Source organism: Ursus americanus, chromosome 36 (genome assembly GCF_024610735.1).
Source record: "Ursus americanus isolate L20-20 chromosome 36, mUrsAme1.1.p, whole genome shotgun sequence".
NCBI lineage: Eukaryota > Metazoa > Chordata > Mammalia > Carnivora > Ursidae > Ursus > Ursus americanus.
The window spans coordinates 11850808-11867084 of NC_142162.1; the positions used below are offsets into that span (position 1 = coordinate 11850808).

Consider the following 16277-nt stretch of genomic DNA (forward strand, 5'->3'; position numbering starts at 1 on the left):
TACTATCTTATTCTTTATCCCTGTATTAAAGATCTTACTTATGTCTTCTCCTCTTTTCTCAAGTCCAGTGAGTATCCTTATAATCATTACTTTAAATTCTCTATCAGGTATGTTACTTATATCTGTTTTGCTTAGGTCTCTGGCTGTGGCCTTGTTTTCTTTTATTTGGGATAAATTTCTATTTCTTCTCTTTTTGTCTAAGTTTCTGTGTCTGTTTCTGTGTGTTAGGAGAGTCATCTGTCTTCTGTTCTTGAAGGTAATGGCCTTATGAAGAAGAGGTCCCATAGTGCCCTGCTGCTAGTGTCCCCTGTTCCCTAGGGCCTGGCACTTCCGGGAGTATCTCCATTGTGTGCTGTGTGTGTTCTGCTGTTTTGTCCTGGCCACTTTATCATTAAGGTCAGTCAGTGACCTTTTTTAGGCAGTGTTTGGTCCCCTGGCCTGAATGTGGCGTGTTCTAATTACATGTGTTCTGGTCTGCTTGTGAAATGAGACCTGTCACCACTGTCAGCAGAACCAAAGCTCTAAAAATCCTGTATTGGGAGACATGGTGTGAGCAGGGGTTTGGGCCACTCTTCTTGGGGAGGGAGTCTGCTGTGCTGGGACTAAGGCAGATGTAACTGTGAAGGGCATTTCCACTGATATGCAGGTGGGTAGGGCTTGATGTATGCAAGTTAGGTAGAGAGTTTTGGTGCTGTGCTGGTTCTTGCAGGTTGCTTCTTGCTTATGCTGAGGGGTGGGAGACAGAAAATGACATGAGCTAGTTCCTTTGTTCCTTGAGGGGGTCTCTTTGTGAACTCTGTCTCTCTGGAATGTGCTCTGAGATGAGCAAATGATCTCCCCACTGTGTGCCCCAGGCTCTCTTCAAATCACCGTTTCCGTATGTCTGTGGATTGTTTGCCTGCCCTCTCTCTAAGAGCAGCTCAAGGCTCTCCTGGCTCTCTCAGAGCCAAGCACACTGACCTTTAAAACGCCAGACACTGAGCTCTACTGGTTTCAAAAACTTACAAAATTTGGCCTGTTTTGCTTTCCAAGCCAACTGCTATGAGATTTGGTTTTCCCTGTGTGCTCCCCTGTGTGCTAGTTTGTCTCTTGCCCTTCTTGGTGACTGCTGCTCCCTCCCCACCGCAGCAGCCATGATCTGTTTCTCTTCTAAAATGTATTTACATACTTCCTACTTCCTCTGATGTGGCCTCTTCTCTACCTTATGTTGTAGAGTTTGTTCTCCTAGTCGTCAGGTCAGTTTCTGGGGTATTTATGATTTTGATAGTTATCTAGTTGTATTCAGGGAACCAGGTGACTGTAGGGGTCCTCCTCCTCTACCACTGTCTTCCAACCTTCTCATACATTGTTATTTACATATCTAGAAACTGATTTGTATTTTTTTAATATCTTCCATGTCTTTAATATTTTTGAACATATGAAATAGTTTATAATAACTAACTTAATATTCTGATTTGTTAATTGTTTACATCTGTGTCAGTTGTGGTTGGATTTAATTGATTTTATTTCTACCCCTCTGTATGGTTTGTACTTTTCTGCCTCTTTGTATGGCTAGTAATTTTTTATTAGTTTCTAGATATTGTGAATTTTACTTCGCATAGTGTTGTATATTTCTGTATTACTAAAAATGTTGTTGAACTTTGTTTTAGTTTGTAGTTAAATTACTTTGAAGCAGCTTGGTCCTTTCTGGTCTTGCTTGCTAAGATTTGTTAGATAGCTGCAGAGCAGTGCTTAGTCTAGGGCTGATTATTCCTTACTACTGAAGGAACTTATTTTTGTGTGTTCTACCAACACCCCAGGATTCATGAAGTTTTCCATTCTTGCTGCTAGGAACTGACACTGTTACTGGCCTGGCACTGTTACCTTTGATTTTGGGGGGTTATTTTTTTCTCAGGCTTCCGGTAGTTTCCTTACATATATGTGTTGATTAGTACTCCAAGAGAACTGTCTGTAGGAATTTGCTTGCTCTCAGTCCTGCACTTTGATTCTCTGTCCTGTTCACTCTGTGAGGTCCATGTCCATATTTCAACTCAGTGAGTTCATCATTCTCCATCTTCATTCCCCTTCTCTGTACCTCAGCCTGGAAACTTCCTCAAGTCAGTAAATTTGGTCATTTGTAGGGCTTATATAATTTGTATCTTGCCTCCTGGAGATTAATGTTCTTTGTTGCCTGTTGTCCAGCGTCTTGAAAAAGCACTGACATTTATTTTCTTCATTTTATGCTTTTTTTCGGGCAAGAATGTAAATCCAGTCCCTTTAACTCCATGTTATCTGTCTTTACTGGAAACAGAAGTTCTGCTTATTTATATTTGAGTTAGTGTTTTAAAATTTTTAATTATAGTTGACATATAATATTATATATTTGAAGTGTACAATATAATGATTCAGCAGTTATATATAGTACTAAATGCTCACCATAGCAAGTATAGTTACAGTGTCACCATGCAAATTTATTACAGTATTACTGTCTATATTCCCTATGTTGTAATTTTTAATCCCCATCACTTATTTATTTTATAACTGAAAGTTTGTACCTTTTGGTTCCTTTTCACCTATTTTGCCTAACCCTTCTCATTTCTCTGGCAACCACAAGTTTGTTCTCTGTAATTATGAGTCTGTTTCTGATTATTATTTATTTGTTTTGTTTTTTTTAGATCCACATGAAAGTGAAATCATATGATATTTGTCTTTCTCTGACTTATTTTACTTAGCATAATTCTCTCTAGGTCACCCATCCAGGTTGTCATAAATGACAAGATTTCATTCTTTTTTATGGCTGGATAATATTCCATTGTGCACATGTATCACATCTTCTTTCCTTCTATCACATCCAGTCATGTATCAGTGGACACAGGTTGCTTCCATATTGTGGCTATTGTTAATAATGCTGCAGTGAATATAGGAGTGCATGTATTTTTTTGAATTAGTGTTTTTGTTTTCTTCGAATATCCAGAAGTGGAATTACTGGGTTGTATGGTACTTCTATTTTTAATTTTTTGAGGAATCCTCACACTGTTTTCCACAGTGGCTGCATCAATCTACAGTCCCACTAATAGTGCACTAATGTTCCCTTTTTCCACATCTTTGCTGACAGTTGTTATTTCTTGTCTTTTTGATATAATTGTTCTGATTAATGTGAGGCGATATGTCATTGTGGTTTTGTTTTGCATTTCCCTGATGATGAGTGATGTCAAACACCTTTTCATCAGTCTGTTGGCCAGGTCTTCTTTGGCAAAATGTCAGTTTAGGTCCTCTGCCCATTATTTAATGGGATTATTTATTTTTCTGGTATTGTATGAGTTCTTTGTATACTTTAATTAACCCCTTATAGATGTACATTTGTGAATATCTTCTCACATTCAGTAGATTATCTTTTTGTTTTGTTGTTGGTTTCTGTTGCTGTGCAAAAGCTTTTTAGTGTGGTGTAGTCCCAGTTGTTTAGTTTTGGTTTTTTTCCCCTTGTCTAGGGAGACATGCAGAAAAATATTACTAAAGCCAATGTCCGAGAGTTATTGCCTATATTTGCTTTTAGGTGTTGTATGAAAACTTTATGTTTTCAGATCTTAAATTTAGGTCTTTAATCTGTTTTGAATTTATTTTTGTGTGTGATATAAGAAAGTGGTTCAATTTCATTCTTTTGTGTGTAGCTGTCCAGATTTCCCAGCACCTTGATTGATGAAACTGTCTTTTCCCCCATTACATATTTTTGCTTTAAATTATTTTTAAGAAAGAAAATTCATTTCCACAGTTGGCAGTGGCCACATTCTAAGTATATTAGGCCATGTATTGTTGTATGTAGTGTGCTCATACATATATTAAAAGCTCACATAAAAACTGCAGTTAGCTTTTTTTTTTTTAACATAAACATTATTGAGTTTATGTTTAAGTTTATCTAACTTTTATTTATTTATTTGAGAGAGAGTGAGCAAGCAAGAGAGAGAACACAAAGGGGGAGGGAAAGGCTGAGGGAGAGGGAGAAGCAGACTCCCTGTTGAGTGGGGCTTGATTCTCATCCTGGGATTCCAGGATCATGACCTGTGTGGAAGGCAGGTGCTTAACCAACTGAGCCACCCAGGCGTCCCAGATTCCAGTTTTTATAGGAGAAGAACCTTCCACACATAGGAGACCATTTTCTTCTAAGAGTCTAATCCATTGTAAATTGAAGAATTGGAGACCGTTTAATCAGTCTTTTAAGTTTCTTGTTTTGACTTGGCTGTTCAGTCTACTTAATTGTTGAGAAAAAAATTTACATTCAGATATCATATGTCTACATTATTGAAATGGTAATGTGTGTTCTTTATCACTTAATAAAATTGTTTTTAAAAAGGGCTTATTTTGGTGATGGTGCAAGCAAATACTGAATTAGATGAAGTTCACAGGCCATCTGTTTCATTTAATTTTGGTCTTAAAAATAAATAGTGGAAACCTTGTTCGTTTTTTTGAAATGACAGTTAATCTGAATTATCAGAGTAAATAGTGCTGTAAGGTACAGAATCTCTTTTATCAATGAAATCACTATCTCTGAGTTGTAAAGCTAGAAAATATATTTGTTAAATATGTAATTTATTTGTATTCTGACTTATCCCCAAAAGAATTTGAGTTGGACATATTCCCTTGTTGTAGAAAAGAAAGATTAAATTAAAATTTACTAGCTACTCATGTGGATTTTTAAAATAGGGATTTTTATTAATAACTGGATTGTGGAATTTGGTTTGACTCATTTTTACAATAAAATTCTATTTTTAAGTAATTTCAGAAGTCTTACAAATGCATAGAGCAAAATTTAGGTTTCCAGAGATTTGATTCGATATTTGAGGTATTTTGGTAGTTGTATCCAAAATTACTTTTGTTAACCCAAAACTGTTTTATTGCGTCTTATCCTAATTATCTGAGATTTAAACTATCCTTTAAGATTATATAAGTAAGCAAGTACCTGTTCTGTGTTAACTGTTTCAAGGATAAGAAAGATATATTGAATATGGTTAGTATAGTTCCATATATTTAAGAAGAGAGACTTTTATACTATACTAGTAATTCTAATACAAATATAAACCTTTTGGTATTCTTGTAGACATGTTAGAAAAAATACTGTGAAAAAACTTAATGAATAAATGGGTTAACCCATCTGTCTTTTCCCCCTTGTGTATCTAACCTTATTATTAAAATAAAAACCACCAGAGTTAAGACTCTAGTTATATTTGTATGAGCAGTCTCAAGATCTTATAGTATAATGTCTAGCACAGTGTAGTCAAATACATAGTATTACGCATGTATTATTAATATTTGGGGGAATGAATGCCCGAAAACTGTTCTTCTTGAGACTTTGTATTAGTAATGGTTAACTTAGACTTTCCATCATTTTCAAATTGCAGGCCATTACCTGTTAGTGAGTTGAGAAAACATTTTAGTGGATCTCACACATCATGATAAATGCAACAGAACACAAGCTGTGAGAATGCATCTCATGTACTTATAGGATTGTGTTTATAAAGTTTTAGTTTGTTACATAAACATACATTTACATATACTAGGTGGTGATATAAAATATATTTAACAGCGGATTGTAGTAAAAAATACTACAGCAACAGCAAAACAACAACAACAACAACAGCAACAACAAGCCAACAACAACAAAACCCAACACACACACACACACACACACCCCAAAAAAACCTTTGAAAGCCATGATCTAGTAGTTAATTTTAGCTGCCATTTTCTCTTTACTATTTTGTAAGGTGTGAAAATGATTGGATTTGCACATCTGAGGTGCGATGGGTTTGGTCTTTGTTAATGCTGCTTTGCAAAATGCTTGACACTATGGCTTAAACTTCATTCCAGATTCTTGTGGGATAAAAGGTCTGTTATAACCGTTTTTGTTCTAGGTAGCCTTTAATTTTTCAGGTCACTGACCTTTAACACGTTAGACATCTTCCTTTATAGAAAGAGGGTAGCTTCATTAGCATTGGAGGCAATTGACATTTCTACCCATATCAAGGAAAAGATTCCAGAAACATGAAGAGAGAAACTAGAATGTAATTTTGTAAAACCAAAATCAAAAACACAGTATCACAGAGGAGAAAGTTCTTCCAGTTAATGATGTAACCTACCTGCACCTCAGTTTGCAAAGAAAAAGGAGATTTTTGTTACTTGATTTCTCAGGTTATTTTCTGATAGAAAATTTGGAACTTTGTAGACATCTTTACCTCTCTTTCAGCTCTAGAATTCTATCAATTATTTGAAATGATATTATGGCCAACTTGACTTTCAGGAATTCAGAACCCCTAATGAATTGGAAATGAACTGCATTCATTAATATGTGTGTATTTAAATAATTTTCCATGAGCCTGTCTGGTCTCTTAGACAAAGTTTACAAAGAAGAATTAAATGCTCGTAGTCTGCATATTGGAAAAGAAAATCTTATAACTTTCCTTAAAGTGAATGTTTCTTTGAAGCAGATTTAATTTGTATCGATGTGTCAAGGCCAGTGTTTTTCACTCCCTGTAGAATTATTTTTTGATATTGTAATGAAAATCGATTGCAAAAGATAAATTCAGCATTTAAATACTCTTTTTTTTTTTAAAGATTTTATTTATTTATTCGACAGAGATAGAGACAGCCAGCGAGAGAGGGAACACAAGCAGGGGAGCAGGGGGAGTGGGAGAGGAAGAAGCAGGCTCATAGCGGAGGAGCCTGATGTGGGGCTCGATCCCATAACGCTAGGATCACGCCCTGAGCCGAAGGCAGACGCTTAACCGCTGTGCCACCCAGGTGCCCCCAGCATTTAAATACTCTTTACTCTGACTTTTATTTTCTAGGGACACAAATAGTTCTTAAAATTGGGGTTATTTTCAGAATCTTAGCAGGTCATTGACTTCATCACACTTTTTTAGTGCTTGATTTTTGGATTTTATTGTTACGGTATTTGCTGTTAACCCGAGAGCTACTTGAGCATAGAAAGCATGGCTTACTCTATTTGGGAATGTGGGGCGGTAGAAGTTGAGTACAGATGAAAAAGTAATTCCTTTAGGTTAGAAGTATTTTACATCTGGAAACATATACTTGAACTCTGGCTGTGATTTTTCACATGTGCCATTTATTAGCAAATATATTCTTTATGAAATTTTGGCAGAGTATACTTTACAGTGTCTACCTTTCAGAGCCTCTACTCTTTCTTCCTAAGGAAAGCTTTAATTCTAGGCAGAATTTAGTTTTGTTTGTTTAAATAAGGTGTTAAATCTTCACTCAGGGTAGGGGACATTCTTAACCGAGGGATCACATCTGTATTTTTATTTATATATTTTTTAGGAAAGTGTTTTGAGATATATGAAAAGGGAGAAATCTTTGATCAAATTTGAGTTGGACTCAGGATTTTATTTAATTGGCTTTCATACTTTAGGACATCTGCTTTATAATATGAAAGGAGGTTCCCACCCACAATATTCTGTCCTCCTCCTTAGATGCAGCTATTTATTTTGAAGTAACTGGTTCTCCATGAATTGGCAGATACTGTTGATACCTTGTATTACAGCAAGTAAAAATTGTTATGACTGTGACACAGGATATTCCCTATGCCTTGAAGAGGAAATAGGCTGAGTTTGAACATTGTTCATGTATGTATCATAGGGTGCTGCTAAACTTGGTTCCCTGAGAACATGAGATTGCCATAGCAACAAAGGCTCTTTCAAGGCAGAAATCTTGGCAGAGCGGTCAGGTCTTTTGAAGTGCTGGGTGTGTTGATAGGAAAGGATCCAGTCAGCAGTAAGCATACAACTGTAGGCCAGCACAAGGAAAATAAGCATTTAGTTTTTAGCTTTAACTTGAAAGCAAATATATTTTGAGTTTCCCCCTATGCTAATCTTAGCTCCAAACAAATATTTATATGAGGTTTTCTTTTCACATGTATGCTGTTTCAAGAACATAAGTTTCCAAGCATGTGCTGTGTGATGTTTTAGCTGGCCTGAGATTGTCTCAATTTTTGGAAAAACCAGTGTGGTGTAATGCATTCTAATATTAATGCGTTTTGGTATTAAAAACAGAGTAGATAAAAATCATTAAAAATTACTCAGTTCAGAATTTGGTCTTTTTAAAAACTACTAAAAAGCAAAAGTAAATCTTCAAACTCCATGATTTGCCTACTGTTCTCAAGATCCTTATTTAACCTAACCAACTTTCTCTCTTTTCTACACCCTGCATCTCAGCCTTCATCATGGTTTTGCTCTTGTGGCTGTTCTTGCAGCTTCTTGTTTCTGTGTTTCTGTGTTGCGTGCTAGACTTATTTTCTTAATAAGCTTTTTGTTGCTAGGAATTGCGTCCTGCACTCTTGTGCCTTTTAAGAAAAGACCCGACACATGGTTAGGACCTAGTATAAACTAGTTTATTGAAATAATGTTGATCAAAAAATCATATTCAAATAATAGACCATTTAGCCTTTTAATCGGTTGTATATGTAGTCACTGTAGATAGTGTACTATCTTGAGGATACTGTGTTATTTTTAATGCTTGATTCCAGGGTGGATAATCATTTGTATAGATTTTTTCCTGACCATGCTTCTTCATCTACACTGATGAACCCAGAAATGATTTGGATGACTATTTTCTCAATTCTCCCAAGAATGATATATAACTGGTATCATTTTAGATGCCTAGGAGGGAAGTTAATTCAGTACATACAGTGAATGACTTAGGGTACGAGGGCTTAATTCTTATGTGGAATCACATTTGGAAATGGGATGTATATGTCATTTCTATATTATATTCAGTTACCTCATCTGTGGATGACTTGTTTGAATTTTTCCATATGGTACTTTTACTGTTCTCTTCTATTATGTCTTTTTCCGAGAAATAAAAGCTGATAAAACTTTTAAGGAAAGCTGTTCCAGGGACCAAGTAGAAGTTTTGCCGTTTTGATTTATGAGAAGCTATTGAAATGATAACTCTGTTTTAAGCATGGCTACTGTCTGCAAATGCAAAATACAGTTCCTACTTTTTAGACTAGTTGAAAAGGGAAAACTTTTGGTATTAAAGAAACTTGAAAAAAATTTTCTCCCTCTAATCTAAGAATGAAGAGGAAGATAAAATCTAGCTGCTGAATCAGATATTTAAGATTATTTTCTCCCATCTGAAAAAGAATCCATTGGTTATTTGCATGCATTTTATACCAAGAAATGTTAAACTTCGTCCCTTATTTTTAAAAGTAATTATTCATTAAAGAAGGATCTAAAGTACATAATTAAGTTCAAAATTCACATTTAGCTTTTTGCTTTTGTTTACTGAGCAGGCTTAGGGGAAATGCCCAGGGCCTTAGCGGGGGTCCTAAGGTCTTTTGGGGCAGATAAAACTTTAGGGATATTCCCTATTCACAGGATAGTTATTATTCCCTTAATACAAGTGGAGTAAAGAAGCTCTTGGAATTAGCTGATAGAGAAAATGATTTGACAGTTGAGGATTTACATATCATTTGTCACTATTTGTGATAGTATAAGTTATATTCAGTTGAATTTTCTTGAAGAAGCAGCACTTTGTTTTAGTCATTTTTGAATAAAATCTTTATAAAATGTATTATGAGTTTTATTGTTTCTTAAAGCTTACCGGATATCTAGCTTTATCAGGGTTATAGTCATGAATATTTCTTGTACTTCACTCTAATACAGGGATATTTATTATGATGAAGGTTGATAGGATTGTTTGGTTGTGTGGGAATCTTTTTCTGATTTCTGTGTATGTATGTATGTGACATTTTAATTTTTTATTTCCTATTACCCATAGTAATTTCTTAGCTTGTCCGTTTTTAGCAGGACCGAGCAATTCTTGGCTTTTATTATGCTGTATAGTCTGTTTGGTTCTATAATCTAACCTGCTAAAAACTGATTAGGATTAATGAGATAGGTAAGTTGGAAAGTCTCTTGTTAAAATCAAGAGACTCAGTTGGTATATTGAAAATAAGCCAGGGAATGATTTTCACCTCTCTTGTGAGGAAGAGTGCATGAGCTTTATTTAAGCTTTTTTTCTAGCTTGTTTCTCTGTTTATCCCTGGGTATAGTTGATTGCAGTCACTTGATATGTGGCTATGAGATATATAGACTGTTGTGATTTCTGCTTCAAGTGGCTTTGATATTAAAAGCAATTTAGTAAACTTTTTTTCTTTCATATAGTAGCAAAATTTGAAAAAACAAAGTAAATGATTTATGTATATTAAATGTATCTGAATATGAACTCAACCAATTGAATTAAAGCTGTATCAAGTACTTAGTGAATAACAAATGTTTTTGGCATAAAACGGATTAAGTTGATTTGAATTTATAACTATTGATAGTGATTACTTCATTAAACTCTAATATGCCCTAAGGAACATTCTTTTGAATACCTTCTAGCCTTTTCTGGTGTGAAAAGGCCTTTTTGTAAATGTAAAGGAAAATAAAGAATATTTAAATCATCCCTTTCAGTTATTGAGAGTAGAGATTCAGTTGCCAGGTTAAATACTTGTCAGGGACATTCTTTGGTACTGGATGAAGCATAGTCTACTAATATGGGTTCTTGCAGTTCCTGAAACTTGTGGCTACTGTATGAACCTTTTTAAAACTCCGGTTTCCTTTCATTCTTCTGTTTGTCAATCTGTCTAGTTCACGGAGTGAGGAGGATAGAGCTGTGTCTGCCAAGGCCCAGATGTGCCTCTTTCCCCGCTGTGGCATTCTTAGCTTTTTGCTGCGTTTTATGTATAAGGGAATAGGCCAAGTTCATGGGAGAGGAAGTAGGGAACCAACTGATAGGACTTGTTCTGGGTTCAAAAAAAGTTCATAAAGGGAGAGAGGATGTTCATTACCTAGGATGGGTGGGGAGGGGCACTACTGCAGGTTTTTCAGTTCAGCCTCACTGCAGTGAGAGAAGGAGATCCAGTATCAGGGCACATACTGTATCCATTGGAGTTCTTATCTGAGGAACTTAAACACAGTAACTATAGTGGAATTGCTTTAAAAAAAAAAAGTGAGTGTTGTTTTCATATTAAGCTAGTTAAGTGGAAGAATTTCTCTTTTAACTAGATAAAAAAAATAGCAATTTTTTGAGCTACTCAGAATGAGTAGCTTAAATTACTTAAGTAATGTAGTTACTTTAATGAGAATATAATTTTGATCCCTATTGGGGCACCTGGCTGGTTCAGTTGGTAGAACATAGGACTCTTGATCTCAGGGTCATGAGTTCGAGCCCCATATTGGGTGTAGAGATGACATAAATAAATGAATAAATTTAAAAAAATAATAATTTTGATTCTATTTTTTTGCCTTGTGTTTAATTAGAAATAATTGAAAAAGCTGGCTTCCATTATTTTCTTTTAGATCTATTCATTATATTACTTTTACAACACGAACCAAGAAAAGTCAGATTGCTTTTCATTCAATTTGAAACAAATAGGAGCCATTTGGAAGTGCAACAGCATGGCTTTGACTTTTACTCTGACTGAATTGAAAAGCCATTGGAGGGGATGACATCTCATTTAATGTTATAAGAGGATCACCCTGGTCATTGTGTAGAGAATAGGGTAGAAAGCACAGACGTGTTAGGAGGCTAAGAACATGTGGTTAAATTTGAAATATACTGAAGGTAGAAGTGATGCAACAGAAAGAATAGTGTTACTCTTAATTGAGAATGGAGAAGGCTAAAGGAGTAGGTTCATTTTTCTTTTTTAATCAACATATGCTGGTTGCTTTAATTTTTCACTTTAAAGACGAGACCTAAATCAAAACCTTTGAACTTACATTTTTCAATCTGAAAGAGTCAAAGTATACCTACAGTTCTAAAATAGCATCAATAAAGTCCAGTATTATTCTTATGAGTATTAATGGGCTGTACTGAAACAGGTGTAAAATATAAATCTCTTACTTTGCACTTAATTTGAAGTGTTGCCACTGAAATCAGTTACAGATGTTTATTCTCAAAGATGCTACAATGAAGGTTGGAGACTCAAATGCTGATAATAATTGTTCAAAATTAAATTTATGGAATACCCAGATAATAGGTTTAAGTGGAACCTGTAGACAGTTCTGAAATATTTAGTAGCATCAATTTTTTAAAGACATAGAAGGCTATTGTTTTATATAATTGGGCGTGTTAAAATCATGTCTCTTTTGTGCTTTCAGTTGTCACATGGTCATTAAGCAAAGACCCAAATAATTTCAAATGACCACAGATACTATTTAGGCAAAAATTCTCACGTGTCAGTACTTTTAATGTTGTGTACATCAAATTATACTGAAAAGATGACTATAAACAACATGCAACCCCTCTATTTTCATGAAGAGCACACCAGATTACAGTAAACCGAGTTTATGTTCCACCATCGAGTATAGTTCTCCCATTAGTTCACTTTGTGATAGGTCAAGAATATCTTCAAATCCAATAGTCCCATCATTACCCTTCAAAATACCCAATGAAAGGTTTGATCTTGGAAGAAATGGCAGATGCTGAACCTGCTGCACTGCCTTGAATTTTGTTTGTAATTTTAGTGGAGCAAACAGACCATGGGTGTTTCTCAGTGTGGAAAAATTCATTTTATCTTGGTTGAGCTGAAATTTTTTTCTGATAATTCAAGAAGATGCTTGGGTGAAAGTTCATTTTTCACACAAGGAAAACCTTTTCAAAGAAGATCATGGTTCAAAGTTCAGTGATTGGAATAGTGTCCGTTAACTGAGATCTAAGTCCTCTGGCATTCATGTTCACCTTGCTCTGTGAGTAGCCCAGCTCATTTTTTTAGAAAAAGGATTGGGAATCCACTTTTAGACATGTTAAATACCTATTAGACATCCAGTTGGAGATACTAGTAGGTAATGTCTTTAAAGTGCATTTTGCTCTTGTGGGAAAGATAGAAAAGAGGCTGTGGGTGTGTGACGATGGGGAGAGGTAAGTGGGTCAGAAGTAGTTTTTAATTTTTTATCTCTTTTGAGAGTTAATATAACATGTTTATAGGATCATGGAAGTGAGTTAGTAGAGAGAAAAAGAACTGATGTTACTGGAGGAAGAGGAAGAATTGGTTGAGCTGAGAGGAGGATAGATCAAATGCACAGGTGGAGGGAATAGGCTTGACTAAGAACAAGGGCAGCTCATGGTAGCAGGAGAGAAAGTGAAGTGCATTAAATTATCAGTATGATTCATATTTTAGAAATATAGAAGTGTATGTACTGTTACAGTCTTCACTACCATCTCTCTACATGACTTTTATTACATCTAATAATAAACCTGTTAATAACATAAAATTTGTATTGAAAGGTGTGGAGGAGCTATAAAACGTTACTACTTAAAATTAAGAAAACTTGAAATATATTTAATTACCTTATTTTGGCCTTCATACAAAGTCAGTGTCTGTCTCTGTGGTTATTAATTGATGGACAAAAATTTTAAGGTAATATTTGTAAATCACATCCTTAGTTTGATTACGTAACTAGTGTAAATAATCATTGTCAATTTTATGTGATTAGACCAGTTAATTTTAGCGTGCCACTTAATGGTGACTGACTATAGATGTGGTATAAGTTTCTTTTTAAGTTAGATATACAATGGAAGAAATCTTAAACTACAACTAGTCTGTCTCATTTTGCAAGTTAGATTTTTGTTTAATATCATGCAGACAGAACAGTGTAATAGAACAGGAAAAATGAGATAGAGACATGAGAACATGTGATAATTTGGCACATGATAAATCTAGCACCTCAGAGCACAGTGATAAAATGGGCTTTTTAAGTAATGGTTAACCACTTGGAAAAAAGGTAAAATTAAATTCATACTTTGTATCGTACAGAAAGATAAACTGCAAATGGATCAGAGATCTCAATGTAAAGAGTGAAACTCTACAAATATGAACAGAAAACATGGATGATTCTTCTGTAATCGGAGTATAGGGAAAGGTTTTTTCTATGACTCAAATCTAGATGCAACAACAGGAAAGGCTCATAAATTTGACTCTGTAAAAATATAAAGTAAGACTTTTGTATGGCAAAAACAAGAACACCCACTAATAACAAAGTCAATAGAAGATACAAACTGTAAGAAAATATTTGCATTATCTATCACAGATAAAGGACTAATATGCCTCCTGTATGAAGAACGTTTAAAAATAGAGGGTGAAAAGACCAAATTGAAAGAGATGCGATAAACAAAAGAAATGGACAGTTTTCACAAAAAGCTATAAAATGTTTCCTTATTTGAAAAGATACTCACTTTCACTTACAATAAGAGAAGTCCAAGTTAAAATTTAAACCAAGATGCCACTTTTCACTTGAGATTGGTAGAAATTTTAAAGTACAACCACATATATTCCGTTAACTGTGAGAAAAGAGGTATTTTCATACTTTGTTGATGGCAGTGCATACTAGTATTTTGATATGATTGTACCCCAGTTTGGTGCAGGACAGCTCAAGAAGTGACTTCTTCCAGAGCAACAGGGCAAGGTAAGAGAAGTGTTTATTATTATCTGAGGCACTTTGGGGCATACATTTGACCACTTCAGTCAGTCCCTTCTTCTCCCCACAAATTCCTGAGATCAGAAAGAGGTGGGAATTCCCACCCTTACTTCCCGTTTTGGGCCTACCTTAAACCTTTATGGTCTCTCCTACCAAGACTGGCTTGTGAGAGGCTAAAGGCGTCTGTTTGTTAAGGAATACAAACAACGCTTTCCCAAGACAGCAGGACTACAGCAACCTGTTTTTGATTACAGGAAACTGAATATTCACTGACTCTGTCTTATTATATTTCTTTGGTAGCAAGTCATAGTCTCTCTTTCAAGGTTAATGTATTCGTCAGGCATGGGAGAGCAAAGGTCAGGTGATTGGAAAGACCAAAATTATTCAACAATTAAATAAAATTGTCCTCCTTAACTGTGGTTTTGCTTTAAGCATGCATTATATGTATGTGTGAAGAGAAATGTTTTGGGGACGTTTAATCTGTGGAATATATCAAAAAGCATATGTACTTAGAATGAATAGAAACTATTATATTCTCTATAATACAGACTTTCTGCATTAATTCACTACCATTATATCCTGCACTCTTTTGTGTATGCATTGCTGATTAATATTTCTATCAGTCATGCCACAAGGAAAGTTAACTAATCTGAGCTCAACAGTGCCCTGATTATATGTCATCACATTCAGAATTCTTTTGTTTGTGCTTCTTACTAGAGCTGCAATAGAAGGTGATGTGGCAATTTATAATAATACAAATCAAGTTAAGAGATGAAGTATGTTATTGGTGGCAATGTAAAATGGTGCAAACTGCTTTGGAAAACAGCTTGGCAGTTCCTCAAAAGGTTAATCAGAGAGTTACCATATGACTTAGCAATTCCACTCCTAAGTATATACCCATGAGAGCTGGGAACATGTCCACTCAAAAACTTGTACATAAGTTATTTATAGCAGTATTATTTATAATAGCCAAAAAATAAGCCAGAGGTCTGTCACCTGATCAACGTATAAGGCGTTGTATATCCATACAATGGAGTATTATTTGGCGATAAAAAAAAAATATACTGATACATGCTAGATGTACTTTGAAATAGATAAACTTTGAAAATATGCTAAGTGAAAGAAACTGTGACAAAAGTTCACATTATTATATGATTCCTTTATATGAAATGTCCAGAATAGGCAAATCTCTAAAGATAGAAAATAGATTAGTGGTTACCGAGGCCTGGGGCAGGGCAGATAATGGGCAGTTGATTGGAGGGGAAAAGGAAAGGGCCTGTGAATGGATTGAATTTCTTAGAGGTACTGTGTGATGAAAATGTTCTAAAATTTGATAGTGGTTATTTGATGGTTGCACAGCTGTGAATATATTAACTATTGAATTGTACACTTTAAATATGTGAATTGTGTGGTATGTGAATTATTTGAAGTTGTTATAAAAGAAGTGAGTTATCTTTGTGTAGGGACTAATAGTAAGTTTTTTTCCCCATCACTAAAATGTCTGTGACCCATTCCTGTGCCTAGCTCGTGAGAATGTAAATTGATATAACACAAGAGAAGGAAAAAGAAAAGAGAGAAGGGACTTTATCTAACAAAACTACATTTGCATTTACTTTTTCTTTTAAGATTTTATTTGTTTATTTGAGAGAGAGAGAGAGAGAGAGAGAGAGCCTGAGCAGGTGAGAGGGGCAGAGGGAGGGGAGAGAAGCAGGCTCCTTGCTGAGCAGGGAGCCTGAGGCAGGGCTGGATCCCAGGACCCTGGGATCAGGACCTGAGCCAAAGGCAGCCGCTTACCCAACTGAGCCATCCAGGTGGCCCTGCATTTACTTT

The 16277-nt window shown here is 35.2% G+C and overlaps 1 protein-coding gene and 1 pseudogene across 7 annotated transcripts in view; one reads left to right on the top strand and one right to left on the bottom strand.

The window, feature by feature from the left end:
• Positions 1–16277, top strand: part of TCF12 (transcription factor 12) — a 352252-nt gene that overhangs the window by 33121 nt on the left and 302854 nt on the right. The gene's annotated exons all lie outside the window — the stretch shown is intronic.
• LOC123786834 (proteasome maturation protein pseudogene) lies at positions 12303–12705 on the bottom strand (annotated as a pseudogene).